The following is a 25,605-nucleotide window of genomic DNA, read 5'->3' as shown; positions in this document are numbered from 1 at the left end:
CAGGATTGCTACCTCTGGTATTGTCTGACCGTGTAGATTAGACATTACATTTCATATTTTATTCATATAGCTTTTACAATGCGTACATACTTAAAAAATAGTGCCCCATAATGCAGCAGGTAATTCCTCTTCCCCGATCAATCATTCAGTCATATTTTTTGTATATCCCTTTTTACAGGCACTATCACAGGGGCCTTTTCCTGTCCTGATGTTTGTCTCTGTTGACTGGGTTTTGGCTGCCTGTAGTCTGTCTTTGTGTCGAGTTAGTCGTTCAGAATGACCTCAAACAATCAACGCTCGGGTGTGAAACCGCCGTTCGGTACGCTTCCTCGCCTCGTCTGATCGCATTCCAGGAGCCTTAATGAAGTGACGTCCAATGACCACCAGGCTCTCCACGAGCAGCCAATCGCCTTCTGGTTCGGACCCAGAAGGACCCAGTCGCTCGTCTTGCGCTTCCCTGAAGGAAAGGAGAATTCCCCCAGACGAGCCTGACTGTCTCGCGCTCTGCACTTCCTGAACACTGTTAGGTTACGAGACAGAGGAAGACGCTGGATTCAAGTCTGAATGAATCCAAGCCTCAAGCTTCGTCATCGGTGTCTCATCCCCACCCTGAAATAAGAACGCAGACTAACAAAAGTCCGAAAATAGCTTGGATAATTGGTTTCTCCCCTTGCTATAATTTCATGTAATTCATGGGCGCTAATGTTTCCTCACAGAATATTAATCTCCGTTTAGCTCACAGGGATCGAAAGTGAAGTTTAGTTTTTTGTTTTGTTTTGTTTTTCATACGGTACTTTTCTCTCAGCCCTCCTCTCAGCTCACCTGCTGGAGGGACATATGGTCAGGTGATGAGGTCACCAGCGATCCATCTGGTCCTTTACGTAAGCGCCTTGTGGCTGATCCAGCCAGCTCTGTCTCAAACATCACTCCATCTCACGTCACCCCTCGACCTCCCTCAACCCCCCTCACCTCTCCCTCTCTGGCCTCTTACCTCACCCTCTTCCTCTCCCTCGCCATTTCACCTCACCCCTCAACCTCGCCCACCCCTCAACCCCTCCCTCTCCATCTCACCTCAACCCCCCTCACCTCACCCCCTCCCTCTCCATCTCAACTCACCCCTCAACCCCCCCCCCCCCCCCCTCCAGCTCTGGCCTCTCACAAGTCTCAAGCACCTCCACTCCTCCAGGGCCCCACAATCTGCTGCACTCTGCTCTGATTCCAACCAGAGGGATTCAGGGAGCAGGAGCCTGGACACAGCCCGGCCTGGAAGTGTCTCTTCTGGTGCCTGGCTCCCAAGTGTGACGACTGGACTGGTGCTCAGAGGGTTCTGATTGATGATGCGAAACCAGCCAGGGTTCAACCCTGGTCCACCGCTCACATGAGTAGGGGTGTGTGTGGATACCTCTCTCCTCTGAGATGTGTGTGTGTGTGTGTGTGTATACTGTGTCTGTGTCTGGCTGGCTGTTGGTGGTCATGTTTGTAATATTCAGCAGTGTGTCGTCTTTCGCTGGTGTCTCCCCAGGTGTGTGGAAGAAGGATGTAGGGATGGAGAGACAGAGGGAAGGATGGAAGGAAGCAAGGAGGGAGGAAACGAGGGAGGGCGAGGAGGGACAGACACAAGGACAGAGATGAGGGAGAGAGGGACCAAAAGGAAAGAGGAGGAAAACAGAGATGAAGGGAGAGAGAGAAAGGATGGAGGGAGAGGGATTGAGGGACCAAGAAGAGGGTCAGGCTGTATAATCACATCTCCACCACAGATGACCACAGCTTCGAAATCAACCTCAGGTGGCTGATGGAGCCGTTTGATTGGCTCCTGGATACATCCCATCCTCGCTGCTGGAGCTGCCGTGGCAACCGTCACCGGCGGATATGCGGTCATGGGCAGCAGCGGGATGGGATCAGAAAGATTGATGTGGAAGGAGGGAGGCCTCTCTCTCCTCCCTCTGATCCCTCCACCCGCCTGGGGGTACCAGGGGACAGAGAGAGGCTCAGACACAGGATGGCTGGTAATCATGTAATAGGATGCACTGATCTCTCTCTCCCTCTCCGCCTCTCTCTCCCTCTCTCTCCAACTTTATCTTGCTTTTTGAAACTCTTTCTCTTTAATCCTATCTTTACTCCTCTTTCTCCCTCTGTCTCTCTCTCTCTCTCCCTATAATTTCATCTTGCTTTCTCAAACTCTTTCTTTCTCTTCAACCCTGTCTTTACATATCTCACTATCTCTCTCGTTAACTTTAGTTTTCAAACTCTCTCTTTTTAACCCTATATTTTTCTCTCTCTCTAATTTAATTTCTTAAACTCTTTCTCTAAACCTATCTCAATCTATCTCTCCATCTTTACCTTTCTTACACTATCTCTCGTTCTCGGTTGTCTGTGGTTCGTCCAACTTGGGTGCTATGATCCCTAGAGGTCCACAGTCTTGTCTTGACTCCCAAACCCTGGACCTAGTAACGAGAACTATATTAACGCGGTGTGGTGTGGGTTCAGATTCTGCTGTAATTAGAGCCATGCTCCCAGTTGTAGAGTTCTGGACGCATTGTGTAGCTGAGCAGAAAGAGTGAGAGAAATGTTGTTATGTATATAGGTCATGTTCTGGGCTGCCTTAATCAGAGGCTATATATAATCTGCTTCTAAAAGACTTCTAGCATTTAGCCTTGTCTCCAGTGTTCAGACCATCATGGGAGAGAGGGTGAGGGGCCAGAGAGAGTGAAGGAGCAGGGCGAGGGAGAAGGATGGGGGGGATGGAGTGGGAGCTGAAGGGGAAGTGGGGGCCTGAGGGGCGGGTGGGGGCAGAGTGCGAGGAGGTGACGGGATGGGGGGATGAGGGGGTGAAAAGGTGAGGTACTGCCTGGGGAGCTCCACATGTTGCCTGTCGCCCCAGAGTGGTCAACTGAACTGCCCAACCAATGACAGAAGAGACCCTCTCTCTTGGTTTATTGCCATCTTTCTCTTCATCCTCTCTCTCTGTCCAATCTCATTTGCTCTCTCTCTCTGACCTCTCACTCTTCCTCCCCCCCCCCCCCCACCATGATTCTCTGAACCCTCACCAGAGAGGAGGGTCCTGCTGTGTCGTCCCATCTGGCGCCTGATAGAAAACTGAAAATGCAAATGAGGTGGATCACCCTATCTGGCCATTGGTCCCTGTGGCAGTGACATCGTTGGCTGTACTTCCATGGTTCTCTGTGTGATGCGACTCAGTGTGTCCTGGGGCTGTAGTCATGTGATGCGCAGACATATGTCGTATGTCTGCCAGGCTTTCCTGAAGCCCACTACATCCTGAGCCGAGATGTGGGGGACGGGGTGGGCTATCTTCATGCTACGCTACCTCAGACTAGGCTGAGGGGGTCAGATGGCTGAGCGGTTAGTGAGTCGAGCTATTAATCGAAAGGTTGCCAGTTTGATTCCCGGCTGTGCCATTTGACGTTGTGTCCTGGGGAAAGGCACTTCACCCGACTTGCCTCGAAGGGGAATGTCCCTGTGCTTACTGTAAGTCGCTCTGGATAAGAGCGTCTGCCAAATGACTGTATATGTAATGTAGACTACACTACATCATACTAGAGTACACTAGACTACACTATTGCCAGTGCCTAGTGTCTGAAGTACTCAGTGTCTCGGGGTGCCGTTTAAGCAGGTTGTTAGTACAGTCGAGTCTTTGTTGTTCATCCTGACTAAATGAAGGGAGGAACAGGGAGTGTGCATCTAATGGAGCCATTAGCATTTTTTAAAGTGTAACTTAACTGCTTCTTTGTCTGTTTAATACCGACGCGTGGCTAAAGTCATCCATCCTGGTGTGGATTCCGATGAATCTGGGCAAAAGTGTTATTCTTGGTTATGAACTTAGGTGTCGGCATGCTAACAAAACGTTTAAGTGTTCTTGAGGTCAGAAGTTGCAGGTCAGAAAGTGCATGCTGACTTGTGGGTCAGAAGGACAAAGCTTTGTAGACAATTACTAATGTCAGCCTTTTTACCGGGGAAGGGAACACAGGGTCAGTTCTCGAACACAGGCTTCTTGAAGGGGAGCCCATTCATGGCAGCTGTGGGATTTAATTTAGCACTGTTGGGGGGCGTGATTAACACCTAAACTAATTTAGAAGGACTGAAACTTCCAAACCATAGCTGTGTCTGGAACGGTAAACAACCTAGACTCTCAACTATGGATCCACCCACCACACACACACACACACACACACAGATACACACACACACACACACACACACAAAGAGACACACACACACACAGACACACACACACAGACACACACAGACAGACACACACACACACACACACACACAGGGGAGGAGAGGAGGAGGTGAAAGAGGATGTCGAGAGAGTGTTGAGATGTCATCAGTCAGGTCTCTGCTGGCTGTTTTTGTCCCACAACTTCAAGAACACGAAGAACAGTGAATGACACCATCTCTCTCCGATCAGGAGAGTTATTTTTAGCTCGGGGCCCTTATCGCTCTGCACAGCTGGGGAAGGACTATAGTAGCTGTAGACACCAGTGAGGCAGCTGGCAGGGGTCAGCCCTGGTACCCCAGACAGGGCTGGACTGGCACAGGAAACACTGTTCAACCTGCTGGTTCTGTACAGCTGAACACCACAGCTCTCTGGCAGAGAAGGACCGAGCTGTCTGAAAGGAGAGTTAGAATTCGTTTAAACATAATCAGGCCAACCAATGAGAGAGAATCTGTGTGTGTGTGTGTGTGTGTGGTGTCAGAGAGTGGGAGTGTCTGTGTGCATGTGTGCTGTTGTGTGTATGTGGTGTGGGATGAAGGGGGGGGGGGTGTAGGTGGGTGTTGAGTGTGTGTGTGTGTATGGTGTCAGCCGGTGGGAGTGTGTGTGTGATGTGAGTAAGTGCATATGTGTGTGTGTGCACGCACAGGGTGTGTGCGTGTGCGTGTGCACTGGTGAGTGTATTTACCTTAGCCTCTGGGTACTTATGCCTTCAACATAAAACTGCACGACAGTATGTTTATCTATGCTGGGTTCGTGGTTTGTATCACAGTGACTGACACAACTTCAGGATGATCTGCAGCGCTCCTCTGAATATCCATTGATATGCAGGGCTTGCTTTAGATATACATCTGATTTCACTCACTCAATAACATTTCAAGCTGTTATTTTTCAACGGCAAGCTACAGCTGTAGGCCTACCGTTAAGGTTCACGACAAAACGGACCTTGTGATTGGACCGGGTGTATAGGCCAATCACCATCGGTGTATACGCTGACTGTCATGCCCTGTTTACGTTTTAACGTTGATTTATTCAGCTGATGTTTCGTGGCCATAGACTTTGATTTAAATTCCAGGAAAGCTGGAATACTAACATTCAATACAAACATTTAGACTTGTAATCGTGGCGAAAACGGAAGAATGTTTTTATTTATTAATGTTTGTATTAATCCCGTCAACCATAGAGGAATAGTCCGTCCAATCAGCTTCTGGCACTCGGGTCTCAGAGTCCTGCACACATTCGGCTCAACAGCACTGTGTCAGTGGGTGTGTTCGACTTCATGCAGCGCCGGCGGCGCCAACAGTCGGCTGCAGCCGGCTGCCTTGAAGCTGAGAATGCCATTGGCTGCTTTAAGTCAGCCGGGCTGCAGGCGACGCCGTCGCTGCATGAAGTCGAACGCACCTAAAGTTAGCTAGCTGTTGATGGAGTCAGATGATGGATGGAAAGCAAATTGTTTAGATACAATCTAAGTAAAAGGTTTGACTTTAGTCGTTGATGGTAAAAACCCCATAACAGACTGCTTTGTCACCCAGAGTAGCCTTTCCTAAACATGCAGACCGAATGCGTGTCTATGAACATAATATAGCCTATAAATATAAAAAGGTTTGAGGAGAGAGGTCCAGTCTGAGGCAAGCAATTCCTTGGTATCCCGGATATTGCAATCTGAATTTTTCAGCTCCAATTTTTTTTGTGAATCTGAATTTTACAATTTGAATTTAAGCAGCCTAATTGTTTTAGTTTTGGGGGATTTTGTAGCTTGACATTTTTTTTCTTGAATTTTTGGTATCTGAATTTTACTATGTCTTGCCTAGAAATTAAACGATTAAAAAAATGTGCACTCTATTTTTCTTCTAGTTTAAAGCTATTTTTTTCTCCTGTTTCTGTAAAATGCTAAACTACTGAACTGACTTCCGGAGCCTTCCGTATTTTGTGAAAACTTTTCACACTCTTACAAGACTCTAACAGCGTTTCAGATAAGAGTGTTTCCCATGCATCTAAGTGAGCATTTCATACACGTATATGTGTGTATGTATGTTTTCAGTAGTATGAATGGGTGTGTGAACGTTTCATATGCAAATGTGAATGCGTTTCATGTGTCTATGCAACAATTTCACATTTGTGGATGTGAGTCTTCAGCAGTATGGATGTGTGTGAACGTTTTATACGTGAATGTGTTTCATATGTGTTTGCGTAAGGACAGTCAGAATTATTTCCTAAACAGGCCCTCATAGAAAATGACTTTGATGTCATTCTTGTGATATTTCAGTTGAGGCAAGAGCTTGTAACGATTAAAAGTGCGAGTTTGAGTTGCTTAAAATACTTGTTGAACTATTGTATGGTCTGTTATTTAGATAAGGAGTTGTGTAACCTGTGTAGTTGTGTGGAGGGCCAGTTCCAGCAAAAACGTGTCAATGTTATCAAGAGGGCAAGGTCTCTCAAACACATCTAGAGACATTTCCTGGGCTTTGTAGAAAAGTTAGACGTTCCTTGTGTTGTTAGGCAAGGCTGTTATTAACTCTTTGCTGACGGGCATCTTTTTAGCGAGCAACATCAATCTGCCAGCTCCACTTTGAGGGGAATAATCAGAGATGGCTTCCAATTATCTCCTGACGTTTCGGGGATGATAGCGCGACCCCTCGGCCCGCCAGCATAACACAGCTTGTTATTCTAAAGAGGCAGGCCGCTTTCTTCCTGGTTTCGTTTTCCAGGAGCGCTTCGACAACTGTCTAATGGGGACGTTAGTTTGTCGGGTGTGGGTGTCCTGTCGGCACATGAGGCAGACGATAAGCATAGAGTTAGACGTTTAACTCTCTTCAGATTCTCTTTCTCTGCCTATTTCCTGTCTATTAAAACGTAGACGCGCAGAGAACGGTGTTGCTTTTATTGTCTTTTATTTGTAAATGATAACAAAGTCAGGTACATCTCAGTAATAGAACCATGCTGATGAGACACGCAGTAGAAAATAAGTAACTCTCTCTCCCTTTCTCTCTCTCTTTCTCTCTCCCTTTCTCTCTCTATTTCTCTCTCCCTTTCTCTCTCTCTATTTCTCTCTCCACTATTCTGAACATCTCCCAGGCAATCAGAGCAGATGTGGCTCTTACTCATTACGTAGTCAATCTGGAGTTCATCTGAGTTGGAAGTTGAAACCACATTTCCAGGAAGTCTTTCCTTGAGGCACAGTAGAAAAACTTGTTTGTGGTTGCTTGTATTGCAGATTTACTTAATTTTGCAAAAACAAAACGGGACTCAGTCCATCATCATAATATGTTCTTACAGTCACATATCTGTACCTACTTGGGTGTGTCTGTAGGTATCTACTCTGCCGGTAGAGAAAGGTGTCTTTAGGTATTTAACCTGTCGGTAGAGAAAGGTGTCTTTAGGTATCTACCCTGCTGGTAGAGAAAGGTGTCTTTAGGTATTTACCCTGTCGGTAGAGAAAGGTGTCTTTAGGTATTTACCCTGTCGGTAGAGAAAGGTGTCTGTGGTATATACCCTGCCGGTAGAGAAAGGTGTGTCTGTAGGTATTTACCTTGATTGTAAACGGCGGGTGTTCCTTTACACTTAGGCCTAGTTTTAAACAGCCCATATAAAAGGATACAGTTTCAATAATGATGGACTATTTATAAAGTCTGTATTTGAGTGTTAATATGTCACCACTGCAGCCCCTGCCCACATCCGTGGTGGCTGTGCCCAGCCAGGTCTAGCCAGCCCTTGGTCTGACAGCCACATTTAGCAGATGCTTTAATCAAAGGCAACATACAGGGGGGATTTGAACCTGCAACCTTTTTCATTTGCAGTCACTCAGTCTAGCCGCTGAGCTGTACCCATCCCCTGGATGGATGCTAACCTGAGGCGCAGATAGCTACCTGACATTTACAGGCAATTATGCCGTTTAATCCCGTCCTCCTTATGCATGTGGGTGAATTCAATCAGGCGGGGAGACGTCTGACACTAAGCTGTCAGGACAAGACGGCGCCTGTTACACTGCTCAGGGGGAAGCACAATGTGTCCACGGGGCTGTGGGTGCGGGGAGGGTCATATTGATAACACTATTGATTATATTCATGTTTTTAAAGGTTATTTCAGGAGGTGTAAAGGTGGAGGAAGTGTAGCTGAAGGGGTGGAGGAGGAGGTGTAGCAGAAGGAGATGTGGCAGTGGGTGGAGGAGGAGGTGTAGCAGGAGGAGATGTGGCAGGGGGTGGAGGAGGAGGTGTAGCAGGAGGAGATGTGGTAGGGGGTGGAGGAGGAGGTGTAGCAGGAGGAGATGTGGCAGGGGGTGGAGGAGGAGGTGTAGCAGGAGGAGATGTGGCAGGGGGTGGAGGAGGAGGTGGACAGAAACAGAAGATGTACTGTTTCATCCTTACAGAGGAAACCATGGTGGTGTTGAAGCTGGAGGCAACCATCTGACTGTCTGCCTGTCTGTCTGCTTGTCACCTGTCTGCCTGTCTGTCTGCCTGCCTGCCTGCCTGCCTGCCTGCCTGCCTGCCTGCCTGCCTGTCTGCCTGTCTGTCTGCCTGTCTGTCTGTCTGCCTGTCTGTCTGTCTGCCTGTCTGTTTGTCTGTCTGTCTGTCTGTCTGTCTGTCTGTCTGTCTGTTTGTCTGTCTGTCTGTCTGTCTGTCTGTCTGTCTGTCTGTCTGTCTGTCTGCCTTTCTGTCTGTCTGACTGCCTGTCTGCCTGTCTGCCTGTCTGTCTGTCTGTCTGTCTGTCTGTCTGTCTGTCTGTCTGTCTGCCTCTTGGCCTTCTTGTGTCTTTTCCTGCCAGTCTTCTCTGTTGTTGCTGGTCTTCTCTGTTGTTGCTGGTCTTCTCTGTCGTTGCTGGTCTTCTCTGTCGTTGCTGGTCTTCTCTGTCCTCCATGAAGGGCTGCACAGACCATTAGCAGTGCCACGTCCTCTTCAGTTATCCTGCTACAGCAACAAAAAGAAAATCACAGCTCTTTCATGAAACTGTAAGTGTAGTCCTCCTCGACTCGAAATATATATTTTAAACGAAGCACTCACAATCTTTGATGTGCTGCTATTTGCGTCTGCTGAATGAAATCTGTTACGTTTTATAATACATGTAGGATACCCCTGCACCGTCATAGTGTTTCTGACATAGTTTTGGTATCATTGTACTCAATGCTATACTCAGTACTGTAGTCCTGACCTCTCACAGTACAACAGTCCTGATCTAACAGTCTTCAGTGACCTCTGTCGTCACCTGGTCCACAGAGTACTGTCTCTCTAAACTTGAGTAGCTTCCTGTACAAATGACTTTACTCTGTGTCTCAATACTGTGGAAAATAAGAATCACCAGGAATATTTTTCAGCCTTTCTTTTTCACCCCTCCTCTCTCTCGTTCTCTCTCCTTTTCACTACACCAGTGTAGACCTTCTTTAACAATATCTGTCTTTCAGCTTTTCTTTTACACTTTCAATTTTTTCTCTCTCTTTCTCTCTTCATTGAGGAACTAATCGTTATTAGAAAATGGTTATTTACCTCAGAAATGCAGCTAAAGTAAGCTGTGCAAAATTGCTTTTTTACTTGCTGAGTGCTGTCTCTCTCTCAGCCTCATATCTCTGAACCCACCATTTCATCCCCAGGGCGAAGCTGTTTGATGTTAGCTTTCCTGTAAAAAATTATAATATATTTTTACAGTAAATAATATATAAAAAATATTCTCCCAAAAATATTTAAAAGGACAGAATGTTTCAAGAAGACCTGCTACCTAGGCTACTGCAGAAACTGTAGAAAAGTGTATTGTGGTATTTAGGAACCAATGTTATTTACCAGTCAGTCGGCTAACCGTTCAAGCTGTGCAATTTCCTCTCAGGGATCAATAAAGTTATGCTGTATTCTTCGCGAAAATCTACTGTACTCTTTATTATATTCTCTCTGACTTACTCTCTCTCTGCTCCATACTAACTGACAAATGCTATGACAAGATGAACTCAGAGTTAACCGTTGTACTGTATAGGCTAGAGGTTATGCATGACAGCTGGGATTAGTTGAACAGCTGTGTTTCCCTGGATACTAATCTACACCTCGCCTCCCATGACTCCACAAGAATTATAAAACGATGGCAGCAAATATAAACAGCAGACGGCGTTTCACGCCCGAGTCTGGGCCGGGCTGTCATAGGCCTATTTATGAAGGATTTCTCTGTTAGAGGTTGAATTAGGTTGGTTAATCAGCAAATTAAGACTTTTGAAATCTCTACGTTCCTACAGCCTTTTCTGGTGTATCTCGCTTACTCATCATCAAAGGTATTTTGCGATAAGTAGTTTTAATGGCAGTTGGGTTTTTGTGATGGTGAATGGGGCACATGGAGCGGTGAGGCAAGTTGCAATACTGTGTGTAGCGATTTTTAGCTACATTATAATGTACTCAATTATCTGATTGTCAGCTTGCTTGCTGGTCGGGAATGTTAATACATAAATAATGGATCTGTCGTATCTATTCCCTATGGGTAATGTGTCTATCTCTGAACAAAAATCAGTTGCCAGATCGATTCCCCGCCGTGCCCGCTGTGCCAAATGACGTTATGTGGCACTTCACCCTACGTGCCTTGTGGGGAATGAACCCTGTACTTACTGTAGGTCGCTCTGGATAAGAGCGTCTACTAAATTTAAATGTAATGTAAATGTAGCTAGGTCTTTGTGATAGTTAGGTCTTTGTGATAGCTAGGTCTTTGTGATAGTTAGGTCTTTGTGATAGCTAGGTCTTTGTGATAGCTAGGTCTTTGTGAAAGCTAGGTCTTTGTGCTAGCTAGGTCTTTGTGCTAGCTAGGTCTTTGTGCTAGCTAGGTCTTTGTGCTAGCTAGGTCTTTATGATAGTTAGGTCTTTGTGCTAGCTAGGTCTTTATGATAGTTAGGTCTTTGTGCTAGCTAGGTCTTTGTGCTAGCTAGGTCTTTGTGCTAGCTAGGTCTTCGTGATCTTCCCTAGTTTGGGCTCCAAGGCACCAGGTCTGTCTCTCCCCAGCCACATCTCAGCTCCCACCTCGTTCGGAAAGCTTTTGTGTTCAAATCAATTACCCTGCCTTTGTTCCGGTGGTTAGCGTCCCCAACCGCCACGCATGTCTCCAAAAAAATGTGATTGCTCGCTCATCCCTTTTATCCTAGCAACAGGCGTTTCCATAGTAACTTTGGACAGGACGAGACGGTGCCTGTGAAGAGGAGACGAAGGTCTCGTGAAGGAGGAGGAGGGGGAGGAATGCACTCGTTTATGTACCTGTCTGGGAAGCATCGCTCGGTTCCAGTCAAACAGGGAGGCCAACCCTGGGGAGTTTGCTTGCTGTCTTCAACACACCACAGACACACACACATTTAGTCATGAAGCAGACGCTCATATCCAGAGCGACTCACAACAAGTACAGGGACATTCTCCCCGAGGCAAGTAGGGTGAAGTACCTTGCCCAAGGACACAACGTCATTTGGCACGGCTGCGAAGCGAACCGGCAACATTCGGATTACTAGCCTGATTCCCTAACCGCTCAGCCACCTGACTCCCTACACACATGTGCATACACTTATATACACACAGACGCATATACACACACATACACATGCAGAGCCACATACACACGTGTAGATCGACAGACAGAAAGAATGATACATGATGATGAAAATTGGTAGTTTTCTTTTTTTTTTTACAAGATCTGAGGACAAGGGAGTGTGTGTGTCGCCTCGTCTGACGTTGATAACAGAACAATACAGCTCTTTCCACACAACAGTCAGTCTTACATAATTGCTGACAATTAACGTCAGACGTTGTTTTGTTTTTTGTTTCAACGCTAATTATAAACTCGAAAAGAGTTTGACTTTCGTGGAGAGTCGCTGCTGCTTCCAAATTTCTGTCTGGAATTGCTGGGATCATTCTTAATATGTTTTTGCCCGGAGCCTGTCTAGCTGCAAACCCCAGTTTCTCCTGACACCGTTGATTCCTTCTACCTGTGGATTAGGTGACCTGGGGTCGATCCCCTCTCTCTCGCATCTGGAAATATCTCTGTCACTCCTCTTATCTCCTCCTATCTCTCCCCTCATCCTGGAAATCCTTGACATCCTTTTTATGAGGTTAACATGAGAGCGGCAGATGGTTCTATCTTTAGCCGATCCCACTTGGATGAATCCGTTGGACTGACAAAATCAAATGAGATAAACCTGCATTCAAACGGTGGCCAGACCCACAGGAGGGAGGCCATTTACAGCCCCACTGGTTCAGCTGTATAAATAAACACACACAGATCTGTCTCTGAGAGGCTCTCAGACAGCCTGGGAAGAGCTCAGTGGTTAGAGGATTTAACCGCATATCAAACATTCACAAGTTCCCCCCTCCCCGCAGGTACGTTGGACTAAAGCATCTGCCAAGTGAACACGTTCTTCAAATGCTACTAAACTGGGCACAGCCAGGGCATAGGCCACCACACTAACCCAAGCCCAGATTAAAGTCCAGCTGGTAGAAACGAAGCGCAGACGTGATCCTGTTTTTTTTTGTTCTGTTCCTGAGACAGACAGCAGCGAGCTGGCCTCCCATAACTGCTGTTGCTCTCGGAGCCCGTCCGTGTCTGTGCTCAGACGACCAAGACGCCGTCACCGGGGCGATAAGTCACGCCTATGAAGCCCCGCGGACACAGGCAGTGGGGTCTCCATGGCGACGTCGGGCGCGGTTTTAAATGGTCTGCCTCCTGGCCTCCTGGCGCTGCGAAGAAAGAAAAAAGAAATAAAGAAAAACGAGAAGATGAAAGGAGTGTCGTGAGGCAGATCCTCTCCCGGAGCTGAAGAGAAGTGTGAACCCCCAGACGAACCCACACCCTCACAAAACACACACACACACCAAACACACACACACACTAAACACACACACACACTAACTAAACACACACTAAACACACACACACACTAAACACACACACACACACCAAACACACACACACACTAAACACACACACACACTAACTAAACACACACTAAACACACACACACACTAAACACACACACACACACCAAACACACACTAAACACACACCCTAAACACACACACACGCTAAACACACACCAAACACACCCTAAACCCACCCACACAGCCAAAACACACACACGCACCACAGAACCATAGCTGGCCAGGAGTGACGCTTCACACGTGTCACATCAGGCAAAGTTCCCACAATGCACCTGGAGAGCAGCAGCAGTAACACGTAACAGAACAGGAGGCGTACAGATTTCCTGCCAGGCTTCATACAGTAGGTTTGCTATGGTTTCAAAGTGTTTACAGTAACTCGTTCACATTCAGGATTGTTTCTGTTGGTGCCTGCCTTTACTTCTCGGAACAGACCGATACTGGACTCTCCGTGTTTTGCTGTGGCAAATCAAATCATGCTTTTATATTGTATAACACACTTGAGAGCAATGTTGCAGAGGGCTTCACAGATGCCCACAGATCATAGTGGTGAGGTGGAAGTGTGTTACCTTGTGAGTGGGTGAGGTTTATGTGACTGGTTGAAGTGGAGGTGAGTTAACTTGTGACTGGGTGAGGTGGAGGTGAGTTAGTCATGCCCGGCACAAACAACCCAAACACTAAACACACGTACCTCAAGTGTTCAGCCAAGCTTAACCCTGCATACCGGTTGAGATGAGCACTGGGAGAGAGAGAGAGAGCGAGAGATGGAAAGGAAAGAAGGAAAGAAAATAATAGGGAGAGAGGGTGGGAGCGATAGAAGGAGGTGAGAGAGAAGGTGAGAAGAGAACGAAAGAGAGAGAGGGTGATGAGCGCTGTGCGCATCCTGTGACAAGCACATCTCTGTTTGTGAGTCCATTAGCAGCACCCCTCATCCTCATCCCTCCTCCTCATCCCTCCTCCTCACCCCTCCATTAGCAGGGTCTGGGGTCGGGTAGAGTGGCGAGGGGACTGACAGGTCAGGGGCTGTTTGTCTGCAACACAATTGGCTGTTCCTTTAGTACTTAGTTCTACCCCTGGTGAGACTGAGAGAGAGGTAAGAGAGATGGAGAATAATAATGGTAAAGGAGAAAGAGAAAAAAAAGAGATAACAAGAGAGACACAAAAGGAAAGAGTGGAGAAGTAGTGAGAATGAAGAAGGAGAGAGTTGGAGAGGCAGAGAGAGTTGGAGAGGCAGAGAGAGTTGGAGAGGCAGAGAGAGTTGGAGAGGTAGAAAGGGGAGAGGCAGAGAGAGTTGGAGAGGCAGAAAGAGGAGAGGCAGAGAGAGTTGGAGAGGCAGAAAGGGGAGAGGCAGAGAGAGTTGGAGAGGCAGAAAGAGGAGAGGTACAGAGTTGAGAGGTAGAGAGAGAGAGTGGAAAGAACAGAGGGGCTCCACTGTTGTTTAAGAGACCCTATTAGCGCATATTAGCCTTGTGACATTCAGCCAGCTAGGGCTGGGAGGGGAGAGAGGTGGTGCTTGTTCCCTGAAGCCAGGCAGCTTCCCCACTCCTTCGCTGAAGAGAATCCCCGACAGGGGACTGGAGGATACAGTCCTGGCTTGCCCGTATCGACTCTGTCTCCCCTGTTCACGCTGCTGGCACTGCCAACTAGGCTGGCACGTCTGATAATATCCTGGCCCGGTCTGAAAGGATGTCACTACAGATTGGAGTGCTTGGAGTCAGTCTGTCTGCATAGAGGAGAACAACGAGGACATATATGTACATGCTATTTATTTAGCAGATGCTTTGATCCAAAGCGATTTGCAATTAGTGCATGCAAAGGGTTTCAGCAGATCATGGATCAGGAGGGCGTCGTTCGAACAGCATTTTGGTTGTCCAAGTCAAGGAACAGTCTAGATTGGTCAGCAACACAACATTAAGGCTACATTCACCACCATGTAACAAGATAGCAATACCTGTAGTGACGTGATTGTAGTTACATGGGAACTGCCAAGTCGTTACATTTTACATTGAGGTTACCTTGACTACAGTGCGACTGTTTAACCATAATGGATAGTAGCAGCAGTGTTGTAAGATAAGGACCGATTAGATGGCATAGTAAAGATGTGTTCGATGGTATTTCTCTTCAGTCAAGCTCTCCCTGGTGACTGGTTAGCTTGATTCTTTTTGTGTTATTAGCTATGCAGCTCAAGCTGGTGCACACGCAAGGTTAAATCAAGTGCAGCCAGGAGCGCACCATAGCATTAATCAAACACACCCAGGTGTTTTGTCAGGCCCCACCTGAAGTATATTAATTGCCTTATTTCAGCGATGGGAAGAAGTTGTGGTTTTGTGGAACTGTGGTCAAAGGAACATGATAAATAGAACTAGGTAGCGAATAGGGAATGAAATGGACCTTTGGGAACATATTGTGTCCTTTGGCAGGCAGTTTAGAACACAGAGGGCAGGATTCTCTCCGAGTGTTCTGAGGCTGAATGGGTGTTCACGTAGACGAGCAGAATCTTTCTCACCAACATGGACAGAGCGCAGGTTGGCAGACACGATAATTGAATTGCGTGAGCTAAAAATAGGACTGTGAAAGTGTTTGTGTGTGTGAGTGTGTGCGTGTGTCTGTGTGTGTATGTGAGTGTATGTGTGTGTATGTGAATGTATGTGAGTGAGTGCATGTGTGTGTGTCTGCATGTGTGTTTGTGTATTTGGGTGTGTGCATTGCATGTAAGCGAATATGTGTGTGTGCTCGTGTGTTTGTGCATATGTGTTTGTGCATGTTTGTGTGTGTGCGTGTGTGCGTGATTCCCTGTCTCAGAGGGTAGAGAGAACTTACATCAACTGCTGAACATGTCTTTAAACATGCAACCATAACACAGGCTAACAGAACACGATCTCTCCAGACTGCATACGTGATCTCTAAAGTCTGAGGCTTGTCATGAAGTGAGACACCAGCCAGTGTCGTCAAATGGCACTTGAAGATAATAACCAACATTGAGTTCACTGTGATTCTTCTCCACAGTGCATACGCTACGTTGGGGAATATGTAGCCTGGATTAGTATGAATGTAGCTCTTCTCTGCCTGTTATTTCACACCTCATCACCTCCCTGTCACTTATGATACAGCAAAGCTACAGCAACATCTTCATTCTAATACAAGCTGCCATGTTTTTCACACACCATGACTCTGCATGGTGATCCAAGAGCCTGGACTGACTGTGAAGTATATTCCAATGTGTGGTACCCAAACATGGCCGGCATCACAGCGTTCCTCAATTACCTCTTAGTTGCATGTTTTATTTTGGATTATGCCGAAAACACGCAATCCTTCGTTTTTTGTTTGTTTGTTTTTTTAAACGAAGGCTGTTAGGGTGTTATGCTAATTTATCAAATCCAAGTAGAACCTGTGGTGGATAGCAAAATTCTTACGATTCTAGATTTAATTTGAAATAAAGTTTGGATTTGAAGTGGAAGAGCTTGTGATAAAACATTTGAGATTGTGTAGCAGTGTGGTATGATATAGCATAGCATAGCATAGCACAGTGTAGTACTTCAGATTGTGTAGCAGTGTGGTATGATATAGCATAGCATAGCATAGCATAGCATAGCACAGTGTAGTACTTCACACTCTCCCCCCGAGAGAGATTGACGACACATTATAGGTCAGAGTGATGAGTCTAACAGATTTAAAACAGATTACAATAGATTAGATAAAGTGAAGTGAGTTTAACCAAAACCCATTTAAAGTTCAACCAACTGAAATCCAGTTGAGTGATGAACCAGTTTAATCCTTCGGCCATGCCTTGTTACCAATGAGGTTTTTGGAGTTCTTCAGAAAATCAATTTGTAAAAGAGATTAAAAAGAGATTGAGGATGCCTCACCTGATTAACCTGAACACCGTTGTATACATTTGGTTCCTTTGAGCTTTATTCAAAACACGCTGGTCAAACTCAATAGTGTTATTAGACGAGGCTTGAAGCCTTCTGTTGAGGGAAAAACATGGAGGTTTGTTGTTATGTCCCACTGTAGGCTACCATCTTCAGTGTGTGCACTGTTTCTGTTTCTTTAGATGAAAGCATACTAAATTAATACAATTGAAACGGTTATGTAAATTTTCATCTGAACTGTGGTCAGTATAGAAAAACAAGAAGGTCACTGCTCTATGAACAGGCTTGGAGTTTAAACTCACTGGAGGGTAGATCTCCAATAACAGTATTGGAGTGTAAACTTACAGGAGGTTAGATCTCTCCCGGGGCCTGATTGGAGAGTGCTCTTATTAAAACCTGTTCATTAGTAGCGTCACACATGTGATCGTTCGAAAGCAGGCCCCACAGAGTACCGTCACACGTGTGATTCTGAACATTTCAACCGACTATTTTCCGATAGACAAAAAACATTTGACAAACGCTATAGTAGGCTATGGCTTCAAAATGTACAGTTAGGAGGCTAACAAGTAACACTAGCAGGTAGATTGCTACGAGTATTATGCTAGGTTGCTACGTAACGGAAGCTAACTAAAGCTAGCTAGCTTCCGTTCTGGAAAAATAACTCACTCGTGGAAGCGTCGGTAATATTTAGAACTCATTCCTCAATAGGTTAAAAAAGGCACGTTTCCTAGGTTATTTGTCTTGTCAGACCTCAGGCCAGAGCAGACCGATCCCCGTGTCTGAGAGGCTGAAAGCACACACCACCCTGAGGCTGAGAGTAGAAAGTTGTCCTGTAGAGTAAAAAGGCGTAAAACAGCCTGTAGATCTTATTAGTCCCTCTGACCCTGGCCAGTCATTGGATTTGTCACTTACTGTTACTGATGGCAGCTGCTCTGCGTTGTTGATGAGTCTTTGTGGAAGGAGAAAAGCAGACTGGAAAACAGTAGACTTCACCTGTCACAGAACAAGATTTAATTCTAAAGAAATTGGCAGTGAGAGTTCATCTATTATTTAAGAGCACCATGTAATATTTAATATGTTTAATGATAAACTGTTAAAAGAAAGGCATATAAAGTTTGACAGTTCCACAGTGAAACAATGAAGCACATCTCTCTATGTCTCTCTCCCTCTATTTCTTTCCCTCTCTCCCTCCTCTCTTTCTCCCCCTCTCTCCCTTTCTCCCCCTCTCTCTTTTTCAGGCAGTTCATAATTTTTCACTCTCTCTTTTCATTTTTATTTCTTTCTTTTTCAACCTCTCCACCTTTGTTTTTTTCCCTCGCCCCCACCCTTCTCTTTCTCTCCCTCTCCGCTTCTCTGCTGGCAGTCGCACCAAATCAACGACTTTTAAGACTGTTGATGATTAGATTTCCTCGCCAGCCTCTCCCCTGCCATGTAACTGACGTTTCAACAAGGTTAAAGATTGCCTCGACCGCCCGCCCCGGGGATGAAACCACCTGAAACTGGAGAAGAACTCAATTTACAGAATATGTTTTAATAATCACACAGATGATTCCTTGGCCCACACACATATATTACCTCAGCACTGATTCTTTTACTTGTCATATACATAACCTCTGTGAGCTTTATAGTTGTCCAGTCATCTTGATTTGTTTCCTTGAGAATGTGGTGGGGGGGGGGGTCTGCTGAGCGTTGTGTCTGATTGCAGTAAACATATGGCAGCTGGTGACTGGAGACCGGTGGGAGGGTTTGGAGGTGAGAGGCTGGGAGGCTAGGAGACAGAGGCTGGGAGACAGAGGCTGGGAGACGAGAAGCAGGGAGGCGAGAGGCGGCGAGACGAGAGGCAGGGAGACGAGAGGCAGGTAGACGAGAGGCAGGGAGACGAGAGGCAGGTAGACGAGAGGCAGGTAGACGAGAGGCAGGGAGACGAGAGGCAGGGAGACGAGAGGCAGGGAGACGAGAGGCAGGGAGACGAGAGGCTGGGAGACAGAGGCTGGGAGACAGAGGCTGGGAGGCGAGAGGCAGGGAGGCGAGAGGCAGGGAGACGAGAGACGAGAGGCGAGAGGCAGGGAGACGAGAGGCAGGGAGACAGAGGCTGGGAGGCGAGAGGCAGGGAGACGAGAGCCAGGGAGGCGAGAGGCAGGGAGACGAGAGGCAGAGAGGCGAGAGGCAGGGAGGCGAGAGGCAGGAAAGTGAGAGGCTGGGAGGCAGGGGACAGAGGTGACTGCTAAATTACATCACTACTCGTAGGTACAGTGCTCCTGGGGTGCTGGATGTTTGGGTGATTTGATTTCAGTGGCTGGACATCAAGATGTTGTCTGAGGAGTTCTGCAGGGGAAGTTCACTGCATGTGTTGTCACTGCTTTTCCACATAATTAAACCCCTTGAACGGCTCTCCCTTGTTCCTCACAAACACATGCAACTCAGGGCTTATCTTATCCGGGGACTTCTGGAGAGAGGGTTTATAGAGAGAGAGAGGGAGAGAGATAAATCCATTTATATGACCTACAATCGCAGACCAGACACAGTTCAAGGTGTCTATTTTATGCTGCCACCTCCAGCCAGAACAAAGAGGAGGCTTCTGTGGGCCTCCCAGAGAGAGGAGCTGCCGGCGAGTGGAAAAGGTCGGGTCAGGCTTAAAAGGCCCTGGAGCAGAAGGCGTCAAGCCGGGGGTGGGGGTGGGGGTGGGGGGGGTGTAGGGAGAGGAGGGGGGTGGGGGTGGGGGGGGGTGTAGGGAGAGGGGGGGGGGGGACACAGCAGCCCCCCTTCAGGGCCTGGGGGCTCTACCTCCACCCAGACCCAACACTATTCTGACAGGATGACAGAGCAGGGAGGATGAGGGGGAGAGAGACCGGATATGGGGGGAGATATGTGGAGGAGAGAGAGGGGGAGGTGGGGGGAGAAGAATGGGAGAGATGGGGCGGGGGGAAAGACAGAAGGAGAAGAGAGGGGGGTGAGGGGAGTGTCTGTTGAAGGATTTGAACGTCTGTAATAGTTTTCTCAGTAGGGAACCTGCCTAAATGCAGTAGCAGGAACATCAATGGCTTCAGATCACTGGTGCAAACATGATGACTAATAATCATAACTGGGGCAAAAACTATCATGACTGGTAGTAATACTGTAATCTTAGCTGGGTTAACAGCCAATAGATGCAAGCAGCTCCCCAACCAGCAAAGAAGCAGACTCTCTGGACAAAAACAAAACTGATATTAATTCGTCCTTTTGCTGTGTGGCACTTCAAAACTTTTCATTTTAAACATTTAAAAAGCGAGTTGAAACAAACATCTCAGCTTAAACTGTTATTCTGTTTCCATGGGCTTTGGTCTGTATCTCCACCTAATCTCACTCATGGGTCTTATGGAGCTTGAAATATGTCCTCCCATTACATTTGAGTATCTTGAACAGCTACATAAAACTCTGTTGTAAATGGAGTTGGTTTTAACGGAGAGTGAGTGATGTTTCTGCGTTCACCGCTGGCTGATACGTCTCCAGACTAGATGGATTCTCCTGACGGCTGGTTTGGACAGCGGCTCTCCATCTCTCTCCTGGACTCTAATCCTCCCTGGGTCTTCTCTCTCTGGTGGAGTATCCCCCCCCCCCCTCACACGGTTCCATCTCACATCCTATCTGGTCTTACAACTCTCCATCATTCCCGTCCTCTCCAGTTTCATCTCCATCCCTCCATCGCTCCTCCCTTTCTTTAACCCTCTGTCCATCTTGCCACCCCGCCCTCTCCCTCCCTCCCCAACCCTCTCTACTTCCCTTTGTCCCTCCACCCCACACCTCTCTCCATCTCCCTCCAAACCTCTATGCCTCCCTCCCTCCACACTCTCTCCCCTCAATCCATCCCTCCCTCTCTCCCCCTCTCCCACCCTTCATCTCTCTCCCTCCCGACCTCTATGCCTCTCCATCCCTTCCTCCCTGGGTCCCTCCTGGTCACAAAGCCAATCCCCTTAAGTGAGCGTCCCTTGATGATGACATCATGATGACATCATCAGGGCTTGCCCCCAACCCCCTATGCATTTTCTCTGTGTAGAGGACACTGAAGTTGTTCTTGACTGATGTCTATGATCATACTGCTGTGATGACATGAGATGCGTCTCATTTCCCTCCAGGGAAATCAACATGTCGGCTAAAGCACGTGTGCTGTGTGTTAACGTAACGCACACACAACATTACACACAAGCGTACTCTCTCTTTCACACACACACACACACACACACACGCTTTCTCACATACAGTACTCCAACACACACATACATACACACACAAGAACAGACGTTTGTTGAAAGGACTCTCTCTCTCACACACGCACACTCTCTCACATGCACACACAGATGTTACGTATCTGGGCAACACAACAACCAAAATGATGTTTGTTTTAAGGCTTTTAGCGTGTCAAGCCACGCCAGCAACTTGCTGGTAATGACCAGTAATCACTTCACGTGTCTCTGTCTAAACATCCCATCTTGATCCCTGCTTTAGGAGCTCCCTGTGTTTGGGCTTCATCGCCGTGGAAACATCTCTTCAGTATTCAGCCGCTCCTGGCTTGTCTTGCGGTCGTTTAGGATGTGTATAGTAGCAGAAACGCATCAGCTCATCTCCTGGTTTGTCTTGCGGTCGTTTAGGATGTGTATAGTAGCAGAAACGCATCAGCTCATCTCCTGGTTTGTCTTGCGGTCGTTTAGGATGTGTATAGTAGCAGAAACGCATCAGCTCATCTCCTGGTTTCACAGCTGGTTCTCACCATGACACCAGATCTGGCACATCAATCAGGGATATGCTTTATGTAATAGATACACACACAAACACACACACACAATACCTCACACACGCATACACACACGCTACCTCACACAGACACAAACACACAACATTCAGCATACGCACGTACTACACAACCACATACACACATTCAGTCCACGCACACATTCAGGAGAGACACACACAGTACACACAATACCACCGTCACTTAAATACGTAAACACCATCAAATTGTGTCATTATTTCTTTTATTTATTCAAAGAACGCATTACGAAAACACACAGAGACACAAAGCGCACTGTAGCGAAACACCAGGAGATGACATTGAGCCCGAAGCGCTCTCTCTCCTGTAGAAACACACAGCACAGTTTTAATGAGCCAGATTCAGTAGCGCTAATTGCAATCCTGTGACTGGAGACAAGAGTAACCGAGTTGCGAACGTGCCTCGGGGCTAATCACACCATCACAGCCCTGAACGCTGCAACACTGGGAGCTGCTTGGTTTCTAACCGTTTTGCTATGCCTCCAATGAGGAAGATGCTGCCTCTAATGAGGAAGATACTGCCCTTTTATGATGAAGATGCTGCCTCTACCATTAAAGATGCTGTCTCCAATGATGAAGATGCTGCCTCTGATGATGAAGATGCTGCGTCTAACAAGGAAGATGAATCTAACGAAGAAGTTCTCTTTCTCTCACGATGAGAGTCATGGGTCAGGGTCAGGGCTCAGGAGTCAGGGTCTAACCCTAGACCAAGAGGACGAGGCGAGCGTGGCACCGGGTGGAGGGCAGGGTCGAGGCAGGAGGCCCAGGCAGCAAAGCTCTGAAGTGAGATGGGGTTCCTTTTTTTAATAGTTTCCAGAAGGACCTACACACAGGTGTGAATACTAAGATAGAATATGAGCCAATCGTAAGGCCAAGTCTGACCTACTGATTGTGATTAACATAAGTACATAGGAAATCCTTGATTTCTCCAACAGAACTGATTCATCCCTCCAGTAATTAGGAGACGCTGGGTTGCAAAAGGCTGGAGTTAAGCTTTTATGTGGCTACGCTACGCTGCACCTGACCGGCTCTGCTCTTTACACTGATTGGTGTTCTGTTTGAATAGCGAGAGTTGGTCTGTGTTTCTAATTGATCTCCTGCCACGTGTTTCCCTGTCTGCTGACTCCATGTTTTTCTTTATGGGACAGTAAAGATTTCGGATAGAACTGGCGTCTCGACACGTTAGCACATCGCTTAATCGTTGCCATGACGCCGGATCGTCAAACCGTGAGGCAGCGGAACATTTCGAGTCTGCTCCTCTCCACTCGAACTCCGAAGAGGATTTGAAGATGTTTTTATTTTGTCCTGCAGCAGGAAACCATATGGAGGGTAAAGGACCACAGTAGTTATCAGTTAATGAGTTTTGCTTCCAGACCCACAACTTAAATTAAGGGATTTCATTAGAAGCCCTCACTTTTGATTCGCTGGTCTAGCCTCGGCCTTGGCTGGCAGGATGAGGGCCCTCTTAAACATCCCTGTTGATCGCCAGGCCTGTGGTCTCATCCTGTGTTGTTTGTCCCTCTGCTGGGTAGAGCTCCTAACTGCTTAGTCCCCTGTTTATCGCACACTCTCATTTAACATAACCCTTTAGCATGCTAGGTCACCTGGGTCTCCCCCTTTTTAGCCCCTCCAGCCCTCCAGCCCCCCCAGCCTAGCCCCTCTAGCCCAGAGCGCCCAGCCCCACGCCCTCCGGGCTGGTCTCTGTATGGACGCTGAGAGGCGAGGTCTCTCCTGGCCTCTCTCCAGGGACCCACAGCACGCAGGAGAACACAGCTCAGATACATGGTTTTACACTGAGCTGCTCACTTCTTAAAGGTCATCAGTGGGGTCTGTCTGTCTGCCTGCCTGCCTGCCTGTCTGTCTCATTTATCTGTCTGCCTGCCTGCTTGCCTGTCAGTCAACCTGTCTGTATGCCTGTCTGTCTGCATGCCTGCCTGCCTATCTGTCTCATTTATCTGTCTGCCTGCCTGCCTGCCTGCCTGTCTGTCTCATTTATCTGTCTGTCTGTCTGTCTGTCTGCCTGTCTCATTTATCTGTATGCCTGTCTGTCTGTCTGTCTGTCTGTCTGTCTGTCGGTCAACCTGTCTGTATGCCTGTCTGTCTGTATGCCTGTCTGCCTGACTGTCTGTCAGCTTGTCTGGCTGTTTCTCTGTCTGGCTGTCCATCTACCTGTCAGCCCCCCTGCCTGTGGGCTGGTGAGTGAAGTGGGAGGGCCCCTCTCTGGGGCTACCACAGTGCCTCTGCCTCTCTCCTGGGTCTTCCTGCAACCTACTTTCTCTTCTAACCTACTTAGACGCTTTTTAAAAGGGCCAGTCGGGGATCCCAGGAAAGCGACTCGCTTCTCTCCTCCTCCTTCTCCTCCTCCTCCTACTCCTCCTTTTCTCTCTGGGATGAAGGGAGCGGGAAGAAGAAGGGAGCGGCTAGCAATTACTGTAAAGAAGGGGTGAGCTAAAATGTGGAGAAGAGGAGGAGGAGAGGACACAAGAGGAGAAGAGAAGGAGAGGAAGAGGGAAGAGGAGAGGGGAGCAGAGGAGAGGGGAGGAGAGGGGAGCAGAGGAGAGGAGAGGGGAGCAGAGGAGAGGGAGCAGAGGAGAGGGGAGCAGAGGGGAGGGGAGCAGAGGAGAGGGGAGCAGAGGGGAGGGGAGGGGAGCAGAGGAGAGGGGAGCTGAGGGGAGGGGAGGGGAGCAGAGGAGAGGGGAGCAGAGGGGAGGGGAGCAGAGGAGAGGGAGCAGAGGGGAGGGGAGCAGAGGAGAGGGAGCAGAGGAGAGGGAGCAGAGGAGAGGGGAGCAGAGGAGAGAGAGCAGAGGAGAGGGGAGAGGTGTAAAGGACAGTGTGCCCACAGAGAGGGACCCAGGTAACAAGGCCACGACAAGTTCAATAATTGCTGTACAGTGTGTGATCACTAGCACATCATCATTAATCACCAGTCCAGCTTGTTCAGTGTGTACCGTGTGAGACCCGGCACTCCGGCTCGTCCCGGCCTGTAGATCGCATCCTCGCCCGCTTCGTCCTCTGAAGGATTTTGCTGAGTCAGCAAAATCGCAAGCTGGTGACGTAACGTGCAGTGTTGACCATGACCCCAGGCCTCCCCCCTCTCATGAACGCCTGTACTTAGGCCGTGCGCATGCTGCGGAGCGACTGTGAGGTCATAATGCCTCCTGCGGAGTGACTGTGAGGTCATAATGCCTCCTGCGGAGCGACTGTGAGGTCATAATGCCTCCTGCGGAGTGACTGTGAGGTCATAATGCCTCCTGCGGAGCGACTGTGAGGTCATAATGCCTCCTGCGGAGTGACTGTGAGGTCATAATGCCTCCTGCGGAGCGACTGTGAGGTCATAATGCCTCCTGCGGAGCGACTGTGAGGTCATAATGCTTCCTGCGGAGCGACTGTGAGGTCATAATGTTTCCTGCGGAGCGACTGTGAGGTCATAATGCTTCCTGCGGAGCGACTGTGAGGTCATAATGCCTCCTGCGGAACGACTGTGAGGTCATAATGCCTCCTGCGGAGCGACTGTGAGGTCATAATGCCTCCTGCTGAGTTTAGAGTTTTTTCTAGACTTGTAGATGAGGGGCCTGGGGGTTGAAGAGGGGGTGAGGGATGTGGGGGGTGAGGGGGGTGTTGGTGTGATGGATGCAGGTTCTCCATCCTCCTTCCTGCAGCATGTTCCTGTTCAAGTAAGCAGGTGCAGGTATCTGCCAGCTTTAGCCGCCTCACATGCAGGTGAGAACTGTTGTGAAGTGGGAGGAAGTGTTGCTAGTCACAGAAACGTAAGATCAGCGAGTCATATCCTGTCTTCTGGTCTTGGTAGATGTTCAACCTTGTC

The 25,605-nt window shown here is 47.9% G+C and overlaps 1 protein-coding gene and 1 long non-coding RNA gene across 6 annotated transcripts in view; one reads left to right on the top strand and one right to left on the bottom strand.

Annotated features, from left to right (window-relative positions):
• Positions 1-25,605, top strand: part of kcnd3 (potassium voltage-gated channel, Shal-related subfamily, member 3) — a 43,183-nt gene that overhangs the window by 2,096 nt on the left and 15,482 nt on the right. The window lies entirely within an intron of this gene.
• LOC146272346 (uncharacterized) lies at positions 14,386-17,799 on the bottom strand. 2 transcript variants are annotated; one of them, XR_014766594.1, is made up of 3 exons: positions 17,646-17,799; positions 16,974-17,075; positions 14,386-14,830 (listed from the first exon to the last, which is right to left on the bottom strand). It is a non-coding gene; the product is annotated as an uncharacterized LOC146272346 (long non-coding RNA). The 2 variants fall into 2 exon arrangements; XR_014766595.1 differs by lacking the exon at positions 17,646-17,799 and adding an exon at positions 17,325-17,513.

The sequence above is a fragment of the Hypomesus nipponensis genome, chromosome 9 (genome assembly GCF_054491055.1).
Source record: "Hypomesus nipponensis isolate SF chromosome 9, ASM5449105v1, whole genome shotgun sequence".
NCBI lineage: Eukaryota > Metazoa > Chordata > Actinopteri > Osmeriformes > Osmeridae > Hypomesus > Hypomesus nipponensis.
This window is presented reverse-complemented; position numbering and strand designations above follow the sequence as displayed.